This window comes from Heptranchias perlo, unplaced genomic scaffold (assembly GCF_035084215.1).
Source record: "Heptranchias perlo isolate sHepPer1 unplaced genomic scaffold, sHepPer1.hap1 HAP1_SCAFFOLD_56, whole genome shotgun sequence".
NCBI lineage: Eukaryota > Metazoa > Chordata > Chondrichthyes > Hexanchiformes > Hexanchidae > Heptranchias > Heptranchias perlo.
The window spans coordinates 1,505,585-1,517,003 of NW_027139581.1; the positions used below are offsets into that span (position 1 = coordinate 1,505,585).

The 11,419-nt window shown below is 45.4% G+C and overlaps 3 non-coding genes across 3 annotated transcripts; 1 reads left to right on the forward strand and 2 right to left on the reverse strand.

The window, feature by feature from the left end:
- Nucleotides 1-257: 257 nt before the first annotated feature.
- Nucleotides 258-329, forward strand: trnaa-ugc (transfer RNA alanine (anticodon UGC)). The gene has a single exon. It is a non-coding gene; the product is annotated as a tRNA-Ala (tRNA).
- Nucleotides 330-8,384: 8,055 nt separating this feature from the next.
- On the reverse strand, nucleotides 8,385-8,466 carry trnas-aga (transfer RNA serine (anticodon AGA)). The gene has a single exon. It is a non-coding gene; the product is annotated as a tRNA-Ser (tRNA).
- Nucleotides 8,467-9,137: 671 nt separating this feature from the next.
- On the reverse strand, nucleotides 9,138-9,221 carry trnal-uaa (transfer RNA leucine (anticodon UAA)). Its single transcript has one exon. It is a non-coding gene; the product is annotated as a tRNA-Leu (tRNA).
- Nucleotides 9,222-11,419: the final 2,198 nt, after the last annotated feature.

Here is an 11,419-nt window from a genome sequence, read left to right on the forward strand (position 1 = left end):
GGCTCCGCCCCGCCCCGCCCCCTTGTCTCCATCTGTGTCTATCTCTCCATCTGTACATCTCTCTCTCTCCATCTGTCTCTCTCTCTGTGACTCTTTCCACAATAGCCCGTGAAATAAACTGTCATGAAATTATTCGTTCAGGCGGAACAGTCGAAATCCATTGTTCCTCAATCAGTCGATTGTCGCAAACAGTTGCCGAAACCTGTTGATCTGACTTCACCCGCTGAAGAACATTATCATCCCATTGTGGATCATGGGGTGCGGTGGCCAAGTGGAAAGGCGTCGGTCTTGCAAACCGATGAACGTGGGTTCGATCCCCGTCCGTACCTGCTTCAGGCTTCAATTTTTAATGAAATGACCAATTTGATGACAGTTTGTTTAACTTTCCACGGGCCACTGTTGAAAGAAGCTTCACCGTTCACATTTCCATCTCTCTGTTTGTTCAGATCCAGAATAAAGTGATGTGGGGTGCGAGGAAAAGAGTGATAAAGAGAGACACTCAGAAAGAGAGAGAGACACTGGGACAGAAAGAGACTTTCTCGGTCTGTCTGAGTCTGTGTCAGTCTCTCTCCCTCCATCTGTCTGATACCCGCAGATTTGCGAATCACAGGGTCAAAGAAGGAAACAGATTGGAACACATTGAGCCTGTGTCCTGTTTGAAAACCGACTCCCAGGAAAACGGCCCCGGTAGAATCGTTAAATGGTCAAAGTTTTTCCGTCGACTTTGACCTCTTCCCTGAGATGGGGAGACACGGGGACGTGGGGCGATGACAAGGCTTCGCAAAAATCATTTCCAATTGGATATTCTCCATCGTGGTGAGATATCCCCCCTTCGCCAGGGATTTAGCTCCCCGACGGGGAGGAAGCATTTTTAAGACGCCAACTACAAATTTTACTTCTTTGCCTCGCTTCTTCTTCAAAAACTACAGAGAAAAATAGAACAGAGAAAGAGGTGATTGTCATTTTCAGAATATTATTGAGCGGAGACTGTTTGGGGACTGAATTCTTGGGGCCCGTCAGTTGCAGAGCACAAATGTGTTCCGATCTGTTTCCTTCTTTGACCCTGTGATTCTCAGATCTGCGGGTATTGTAGAGAGGGAGGGGGAGAGACAAACAGAAAGAGAGAGAGACAGACAGACAGACAGAGAGAGAGAGACGGAGACAGAGAGAGAGCGACAGAGAGACAGAGACAGAGAGACACACACAAGAAGACTGATCGTGAGACACACATTGAAACATAGAGGGAGAGAGAGAGAAAGAGATTTAACGATTATGCCTCTTTGTGTAATGTGCCTGAGTGTATGTGTACATATAAATGCCGGTGTGTGTAATGTGCCTGTGTGTATGTTTAGTGCTGATGTTCCTTTGAGAGTGAGGTGCGAGCTTGAGGAAGTTTCCCACTCTCCCTTTGTGCGCAAAGCTTTCCAATAAACTTGAACTTTCGTCTGGTTTTGGTCCAAAAATTCGAGTCTAAAAATATTTATATTTGTATGTATGCCTGCGTGTGTAATGTGTCTAAATTATCTAGGATTGCAACGGGATCTTGATCAATTGGGCCAGTGGGCCGATGAATGGCAGATGGAGTTTAATTTAGATAAATGTGAGGTGATGCATTTTGGTAGATCGAATCGGGCCAGGACCTACTCCGTTAATGGTAGGGCGTTGGGGAGAGTTATAGAACAAAGAGATCTAGGAGTACAGATTCATAGCTCCTTGAAAGTGGAGTCACAGGTGGATAGGGTGGTGAAGAAGGCATTCGGCATGCTTGGTTTCATTGGTCAGAACATTGAATGCAGGAGTTGGGATGTCTTGTTGAAGTTGTACAGGGCATTGGTGAGGCCACACTTGGAGTACTGTGTACAGTTCTGGTCACCCTATTATAGAAAGGATATTATTAAAATAGAAAGAGTGCAGAAAAGATTTACTAGGATGCTACCGGGACTTGATGGTTTGACTTACAGGGAGAGGTTAGACAGACTGGGACTTTTTTCCCTGGAGAGTAGAAGGTTAAGGGGTGATCTTATAGAAGTCTATAAAATAATGAGGGGCATAGATAAGGTCGATAGTCAAAATCTTTTCCCAAAGGTCGGGGAGTCTATGACGAGGGGGCATAGATTTAAGGTGAGAGGGGAGAGATACAAAAGTGTCCAGAGGGGCAATTTTTTCACTCAAAGGGTGGTGAGTGTCTGGAACGAGCTGCCAGAGGCAGTAGTAGAGGCGGGTACAATTTTGTCTTTTAAAAAGCATTTGGACAGTTACATGGGTAAGATGGGTATAGAGGGATATGGGCCAAGTGCAGGCAATTGGGACTAGCTTCGTGGTATAAACTGGGCGACATGGACATGTTGGGCCGAAGGGCCTACTTCCATGTTGTAACTTCTATGATTCTATGATTCTATGATTCTATGTGTGTGTGTCTCACTTTTTCTAAGCTCTTCTGAGTGGGTCTCTCTTTCTCTGTCTTTCTCTCTCTGTCACTCTCTCCCGCTCTCCCCACATCACGTTATTCTGGACCTTGACGAACAGAGAGATGGAAATGTGAAAGGTCAGTCTTCTTTCAACAGTGGCCCGTGGAAACCAGGGTTCAATTTCCCGACCGGGAGGTGACATTTTTATTGCCTTTAAAAGCTTCACTTTCATTCCTCTTGCAATATATCTCCAAGTGGAGGTTTACGAGAAAGATCCCACATACAACAATGAAATGGATGGCCAGTTAATCTGCGTTTTGGTTTTGTTAGTTGAGGGAGGAAGGATAATTTCCTTAATAATGGATTCTAGCATTTTCATTTTAGACACACACATTACACAGCCATGTACACACGCAGACACTGATAAACAGACAGATACTAGCACACACACACACACAGGTACACTCACTGACAGACAGACACACGTGTAGATTGAACCGCAGAGATGAAAGGTCATCAAATAAATGGTTAGAATAGATTCACTGAAATTTGAATCCTGTTTAACGCCATCTGTGGTGAGTGTCCTTTACTGACCCACACCAGTTCTTCGTTAGTGTACTGGTGAGTATCACCGCTTATCACGCAAGTGACCGGGGTTCAATTCTCCAACGGGGAGGTTGCACTTTCGCTGCCTTCAAAAGTTTCACGTTCATTTCTCTTGCAATTTATCTCGAATATTTGATGCGGAAAATACACTGAAAGGCTATCACGGACCACGAGGCAACGGACACAACAAAGGCAAACCAAGCCCAGTCGACAATGCAAAGTCCTCCTCACAAACATCTTGGGATGTAACAAAATTGGGAGAGCTGTCCCAAGAATAGCCTGACATAGCCATACTCACAGAATCATACCTTTCGGCCAACGTCCCAGACTCTTCCATCACCATCCCTGGGTGTGTCCACTCCCACCGGCAGGACAGACCCACCAGAGGTGGCGGTATAGTGATATGCAGTCAGGAGGGAGTCCTCAGCATTGACTCCGGACCCCATGAAATCTCATGGCATCAGGTCAAACATGGGCAAGGAAACCTTCTGCTTATTACCACCTACTGCCTTCGTTCAGCTGATGAATCAGTCCTCCTCCATGTTGAGCAGCACTTAGAGGAATCACTGACGGCAGCAGGGGCACTCTGGGTGGGGAACATCCATGTCCATCACCAAGAGTGGCTCGGTAGCACCACTAAGTTAAACGAATTGTAATGAACTAAATGGTTGAAATAGAGTCACTGAAAAGTGGAGCTCATCTTACGCCATCCGTGGTGATTGTCCATGACCGACTCACGGCAGTTCCTCGTTAGTATAGTCTGTCTAGCGGGAGACCGGGGAGGCCCAACTTTAACTGCTTTTAAAAGGCAGAGAAACACTCTGAATTGCGTTGTAAAAGTGAGACACACACAAGCAGACACCCAAACACTCATGCAGATTGAAACGGAGAGATGAAAGGTTTGAAAAGAAAGCTCTGAACCGTAGTCGGCAGGATTCGAACATACGCGGGGAGAATCCAATGGATTTCGGTCCAACAACTTGACCTGTTCGAAATGCTGCTCACATTAAAATTACAAAGATCCATCGGTCTGCAACAGACGAGCATTAAGAATCAGGATGCCTGTGTGTGTAATGTACCTGTATTTGTGTGTCTCACTTTTTCGAAGCTTTTCCGAGTGAGTCTCCGTTCCTCTGCCTTTCTTCGCTCTGTCACTCTCTCCCGCGCTCCCCACATCACTTTATTTTGGACCTTGATGAACAAAGAGATGGAAATGTGAAAGGTAAGTATTCTTTCAACAGTGGCCCGTGGAAAATTAAGCAAATTGTCATCAAATAAATGGTTAAAATAGATTCACTGAAACCTGAAGCGTGTCTGACGCCATCTGTGGTGAGTGTCCTTAATTAGCCCACGCCAGTTCCTCGTTGGTATGGTGGTGAATATCCCCGCCTATTATGCAAGAGACCGGGGCTTAATTCCCCGAAGAAATATATCAAATCTTATGGCCTTTAAAAGCTTCACTTTCATTTCTCTTGCAATTTATCTTCAACATTGGATGCGTGAAAAAACATTGAGAAACTAACTCGGACAATCCCACTTTCCACAATATAATTTCACTGATATTCCAGTGATTTTAAACCTTCCTCTCTGCGTCACCTTGATGACAGAACCACAATAATGAGCAAGAAATGAAAGAAACAGTCGCGTTGTTTTATTTTATTCGTTCATGGGATGTGAGCGTCGCTGGAGAGACCGGCATTTATTGCCCATCCCTAATTGCCCTTGAGAAAGTGTTGGTGAGCCGTCTTCTTGAACCGCTGCAGTCCGTGTGGTGAAGGTTCTCCCACAGTGCAGTTAGGAAGGGAGTTCCAGGATTTTGAGCCAGCTACGAAGAAGGAACGGCGATATATTTCCAAGTCGGGATGGTGTGTGACTTGGAGGGGAACGTGCAGGTGTTGTTGTTCCCATGCGCATGCTGCCCTTGTCCTTCTGGGTGGTAGAGGTCGCGGGTTTGGGAGGTGCTGTCGAAGATGCCTTGGCGAGTTGCTGCAGTGCATCCTGTAGATGATACACACTGCAGCCACTGTGCGCCGGTGGTGGAGGGAGTGAATGTTTAGGGTGGTGGATGGACCTGATGAACTTCTGCAGCAGTGTCCTGGGGCTGAGATGATTGGCCTTTGGCAACCACTAACCATCTTCCTTTGTGCTCGGTATGTCTTCAGCCACTGGAGAATTTTCACCATGATTCCCATTGACTTCAATTTTACGAGGGATCCTTGGTGCTCCACTCGGTCAAATGCTGCCTTGATGTCAAGGGCAGTCACTCTCACCCCACCTCTGGAATTCAGCTCTTTTGTCCATGTTTGGACAAAGCCTGTAATGAGGTCTGGAGCCGAGTGGTCCTGGTGTAACCCAAACTGAGCATTGGTGAGCAGGTTATTGGTGAGTAAGTGCCGCTTGATAGCACTGTCGACGACACCTTCCATCACTTTGTTGATGTTTGAGAGGAGACAGATTGGGCGGTAATTGGCCGGATTGGTTGTGTCCTGCTTTTTATGGACAGGACATACCTGGGCAATTTTCCACATTGTCGGGTCGATGCCAGTGTTGTAACTGGACTGGAACAGTTTGGCTGGAGGCGCCGCTAGTTCTGGAGCACAAGACTTCAGCACTAGAGCCGGGATGTTGTCGGGGCCCGTAGCTTTTTTTGTATCCACTACACTCAGCTGTGAGACACACACGCACAGACACATTACACACACGCAGCCATGTACAAACAGACACTGATACACAGATAGATAATCACACGTCCAGTTACACACACTGACAGACAGACACACACGTGTATGTTGAAACGCAGATATGGAAGGTTTGAAAAGAAAGCTGTGAACCGTTGTCGGCAGGATTCGAAGCTGCGGGGAGGCCCCAATAGATTTCTGGTCCATTGCCTTCAGCACAACGACTGAACCTCAACTAAAACCTGCTCACTTAAAATGGCAACGACCCATCGCTCTGCAACACACAGGCACCAAGGTTCACTCGGCCTGTGTGTAACGTGTATGTTTGTCTCACTTGTTCTAAACTTTTCTGAGTGGGTCTCCGTTTCTCTGTCTTTCTCGCTCTCTGTCACTCTTTCCCGCGCTCTCCACATCGCTTTATTCTGGACCTTGACTAACAAAGAGATGGAAATGTGAAAGGTAAGTTTTCTTTCAACAGAGGCCGGTGGAAAGTTTGTGTGCAACGTGCCTGAGTATCACTTCCACGCTTTTCTGAGTGTCTCACAGTCTTTCTTTCTCCCTGTCATTTTGTCCCCAGCTCCCCACATCATTTTGCTCTGTACCTTGACCAACAAAGTGATGGAATTGTGAAATGTAAGACCTCTTTCAACAGAGACCCATGGAAAGTTAAACAAACTATCATCGAATAAATAGTTTAAAAAGATTCACTGGAACATAAAACATGTCTCAGACCACCTGTGGTGAGAGGACATTCTCTTCGTGCATCAGTTCTCCGTTAGTGGGAGCAAGCGGAAGACCGATGTTCAATTGTGGCATTAAAAGTCTCACTTTTATGTTTCTGGCCATTTATCTGCAATATTGGCTGCAGAAAATCTATTGATAAAATGTTCCCACCTTCCCGAAATTAATTGCACTGATATTCCAGCGAATCTCAGATCTCTCTAATCTGCTCCACTCTGGCCTTTGAGTCTGAAGATTGTGGTTTCAAGCCCCACCCCACCAGAGAGCTGAGCAGAGCAGAGGTTCCCAAACCGGGAACCGGACAAGGTGATCAAGGGGTCTGAGAAGAGGGAGGCCGGTGAAACTCACAAAACAGGAGATGCCTGCAATACCAATCGTCTCCAGTGGTGGCGGTGCAGCTCTCCCCTCAACTCTCTCAGTTTGATGCAATCACAATTGCCCACAACAAAAAGTTGCATTGATATCGAGTCTTTAACGCAGCAAAACGCCCCAAGGCGCTTCACACCAGCGTAATCGGACAAACAATTGACGCAGAGCCGCATGACTGGTATAGTTACCAGCCGTCGCTCAGTGGGCATCAGTCTTGGCAACGAGCTCACAATGTGTTGAATGAAGGCTTGTCTTTCACATATTCCATCTCTTTGTTAGTCAAAGTCCAGAATGAAATGATGTGGGGAGCGGGGGAAAGAGTGACAGAGAGACACACTGAAAAGCGTTGAATAAGTGAGACACACACGGACAGACACAATACACACACACTGACTCAGCAGACACTGATACACAGATAGATACTCAAACACACAGGTACACACACTGACGGACAGACACACACATGTCGGTTGAAACGCAGACGTAAAGGGTCTGAAAACAAAGCTCTGAACCTGCACGGGGAGACCCCATTGAATTTTTTATCCATCGCCCGAAACAACTCGGCCACGTCTGCGAGAGCTCAGCTAAATGCTGCTCACTTAAAATTGCAACCATCCATCGCGCTGCAACAGACGGGCACCAAGAACGACCATGCCTCTGTGTGCAATGTGTGTGTGTCTCATTTTTTCTCAGCTTTTCTGTGTGAGTGTCCGTTTCTCTGTCTTTCTCTCAATCGTCCAATATTCCGTTTGCCTTCTGGATTACTTGCTGCACCCGCATGGTGACTTTTTGTGTTTCATGTACGATGACACCCAGATCCCTCTGTACTGCAGCATTTTGTAGTATTTCTCCGTTGAAATAATATTTTGCTTTTTTATTGTTCCTGCCAAAGTGGATGACTTCCATTTTCCCACCTTATATTCCATCTGACAAATTTTTGCCCATTCGCTGAACCTGTCAATATCCCTTTGTGTCACCCTCGCAACTTGCTTTTCCACCTATTTTCGTATCATCAGCAAATTTGGCAACAATACACTCTGTGCCTTCATGCAAGTCATTGATATATATTGTAAATAGTTGAGGCCCCAGCACTGATCCCTGCGGCACCTATCGGTTACCGATTGCCATTTTGAAAATGACCCTTTAATCCCGACTCTTTGTTTTCTGTAAGTTAGCAAATCCCCAATCGATGAGCTCTTATCTTGTGCCTGTTATTCTCTGCGTGGTAAAGGTCAGAAGCAGTGGCAGGAAGCGGCAGAAGGCACGGGTGTGTGTAAGCGTGGAGAATAACAAGCAGCAGGGATATCACCTTTTATGTGGCACCTTATCGAATGCCTTTTGGAAATCCAAATATACTGCATCCATTGTTTCCCCTTTATCCACCCTGATCGCTACTTCCTCAAAGAACTCTAATAAAATTGTCAGACACGATTTCCCATTCATAAAACCATGTTGACGATTCTAGATTGTATGATGAGTCCGCGAATGTCCTGCTCCGACTTCTTGACAATGGATTTTCATTTTGCACACACTCGTATCGGTTGAAACGCAGAGATAAAAGGATAAAATGATAACTCTAAACCGTAGTCGGCAGGATTCGAACCTGCGCGGGGAAACCCCAATGGATTTCTAGTCCATCGCCTTAACCACTCGGCCACGACTACTTGCTAAAAGCACAATGCTGCTCACTTAAAATCGTAATAATCCAGCGCTCTGCGACACCGAGCCGCAGAACTGGTGTGGGTATCAACCGTCGGTGAGGGGGTCGGTTGTTCACGCTCGTTGCTCGTTTGTATTGTGGTGGGTATCCCTACCTATTACATGGTCGACCTGGCTTCAAATACACCTGGACGATGAATTTCTTCTGCCTTCAAAGATATCATTTATCTCGAACATTGGACGTGTGATAAAAAGACTGATGAACGAACTCGGACAATCCCACTTTCCACAATCTAATTTCACTGATATTTCAGCGATTTTAAATCTCACTCTCCGCGTCACCTCGATGTCAGAACCACAATAATGAGCAAGAAATGAAAGGCAGAGTCGCGTTGTGAAGAGACCCGGGCTAATTCAGCATCCCGAGTGGCTGATGGAGGCAGATTCAATGATGGCTTTCAAAACGGAACGGGACAAGTACTTGAAAGGAAAAAAGTTGCTGTGCGAGAGAGATAGCGCGGGGGAGTGGGACTAGCTGGATTGGTCTTGCATAAAGCCGGCACGGACACGATGGGCCAAAAGGCCTCCTTCCGTGCTGTCACCTTTCTCTGATTCTGTGATGCAAATGGCAAAAGAGAGTCAATGATCAGTATCAAAATGGAACGCAAACCGCACCTACCAGGAGTGGGGTTCGGAACCCACGCGGGTATAAAACCATCGGATCTTAAATCCAACGCTTTAACCACTCGGCCATCCTGGTATTTTGATAATGTTGCTCTATGTGTTATGTGCTTGAGAGTCACTTCTTCTACGGTTTTGTTTGTCATCAAATAAATGGTTGGAATGGATTAAATGAAATTTGAAGCGTGTCCAACGCCAACTGTGGGGAATGTCCATCAACTGTTCACGCCAGTTCCTCCTTCGTGTTGTGCTGAATATCCCCATCTGTCACGCGGTTGATCAGGGTTCAATTCTCCAATATCGAAGTCCCGGTGTTGCTGCCTTTAAAAGCTTCACTTTCATTGATCTCCACTATTTGATGTGGAAAATACACTGAAAGTCAAACTCGGACCATCCGACTTTCCACAATTTAATTTCACTGATATTCCAGCGATTTTAAAACCTGCTCTCTGCCTCACTCTTCACCTCGATTTCAGAACACTAATAATGTGCAAGTTATGAATACGCAGAATCGAGCTGTTTGCAGACCCGGGCTAATTCAGCCGCTCTAAATAGAGAGAGAGAGACATACAGAAAGGAATTTATTTCCAATATTTGATGTGGAAAAAACATTGAAAGACTAACTCGGACCATCCCACTTTCCAAAATTTAATCTCACTGATACTCCAACGATTTTAAAACTCTCTGTTAAGGTCTCTCTATCTCTCTCTCCCCATGTCTCCATCTCTCTCCCTCGTTTTCTCTCTCTGTCTCTTTCGATCTCTCTCTCTGTGAATCTTTCCACAATGGCCCGTGAAATGAACTGTCATGAAATTATTAGTTCAGGCGGAATAGTCGAAATCCAATGCTCCTCAATCAGTCGATTGTCGCAATCAGTTGCTAAAAGCTGTTGATCTGACTTCACCCGATGAAGAACATTATCATCCGTTTTTGGCTCGTGGGGTGCGGTGGCCAATTGGAAAAGCGTTGGTCTCATTATAATAGAAAAGCGCGAGCTCGATCCCCGTCCGTACCTGTTTCCAGCTTTAACTTTTAATGAAATGACCTATTTGATGACAGTTTGTTTCACTTTCCACGGGCCACTGTTGAAAGAAGACTCACTGTTCACATTTCCATCTCTCTGTTAGTTAAGATCCAGAATAAAGTGATGTGAGGTGCGAAGAAAAGAGTGATAAAGAGAGACACTCAGAAAGATAGAGAGACACTGGGACAGAAAGAGACTCTCTCGGTCTGTCTGAGTCTGTGTCAGTCTCTCTCCCTCTATCTGTCCAATACCCGCAGATTTGAGAATCACAGGGTCAAAGAAGGAAACAGATTGGAACAAATTGAGCCTGTGTCCTTTTTCAAAACCGACTCCCAGGAAAACGGCTCCGGTTGAATCATTAAATGGTCAATATTTTCTTCTTCTTTCTCTCAATAGTCCAATATTTCGTTCGCCATCTGGATTACCTGCTGCACCTGCATGGTGACTTTTTGTGTTTCATGTACGATGACACTCATATCCCTCAGTACTGCAGCATTTTGTAGTATTTCTCCATTGAAATAATATTTTGCATTTTTATTTTTCCTGCCAAAGTGGATGAATTCACTTTTTCCCACCTTATATTCCATTTGCCAAATGTTTGCCCATTCGCTTAACCTGTCAATATACCTTTGTAGATACTTTGTGTCACCCTCGCAACTTGCTTTTCCACATATTTTCGTATCATCAGCAAATTTGGCCACAATGCGCTCTGTCCCTTCATCCAAGTCATTGATACATATTGTAAATAGTTGAGGCCCGAGCACTGATCCCTGCGGCATCCGTCAGTTACCGAATGCCATTTTGAAAATGACCTTTAATCCCGACTCTTTGTTTTCTGTGAGTTGGCAAATCCCCAATCTATGGGCTCTTATCTTGTGCCTGTTATTCTCTGCGTGGTAAAGGTCAGAAGCAGTGGCAGGAAGCGGCAGAAGGCACGGGTGTGTGCAAGCGTGGAGAACAACAAGCAGCAGGGATATCACCTTTTATGTGGCACCTTATCGAATGCCTTTTGGAAATCCAAATATACTGCATCCATTGGTTACCCTTTATCCACCCTGATCGTTACTTCCTCAAATAACTCTAATAAAATTGTCAGACACGATTTCCCATTCATAAAACCATGTTGACTATTCAAGATTGTATGATGAGTCCACGAATGTCCTGCTCCGACTTCTTGACAATGGATTTTCATTTTGCACACACTCGCATCGGTTGAAACGCAGAGATTAAATGACAAAATGGTAACTCTAAAC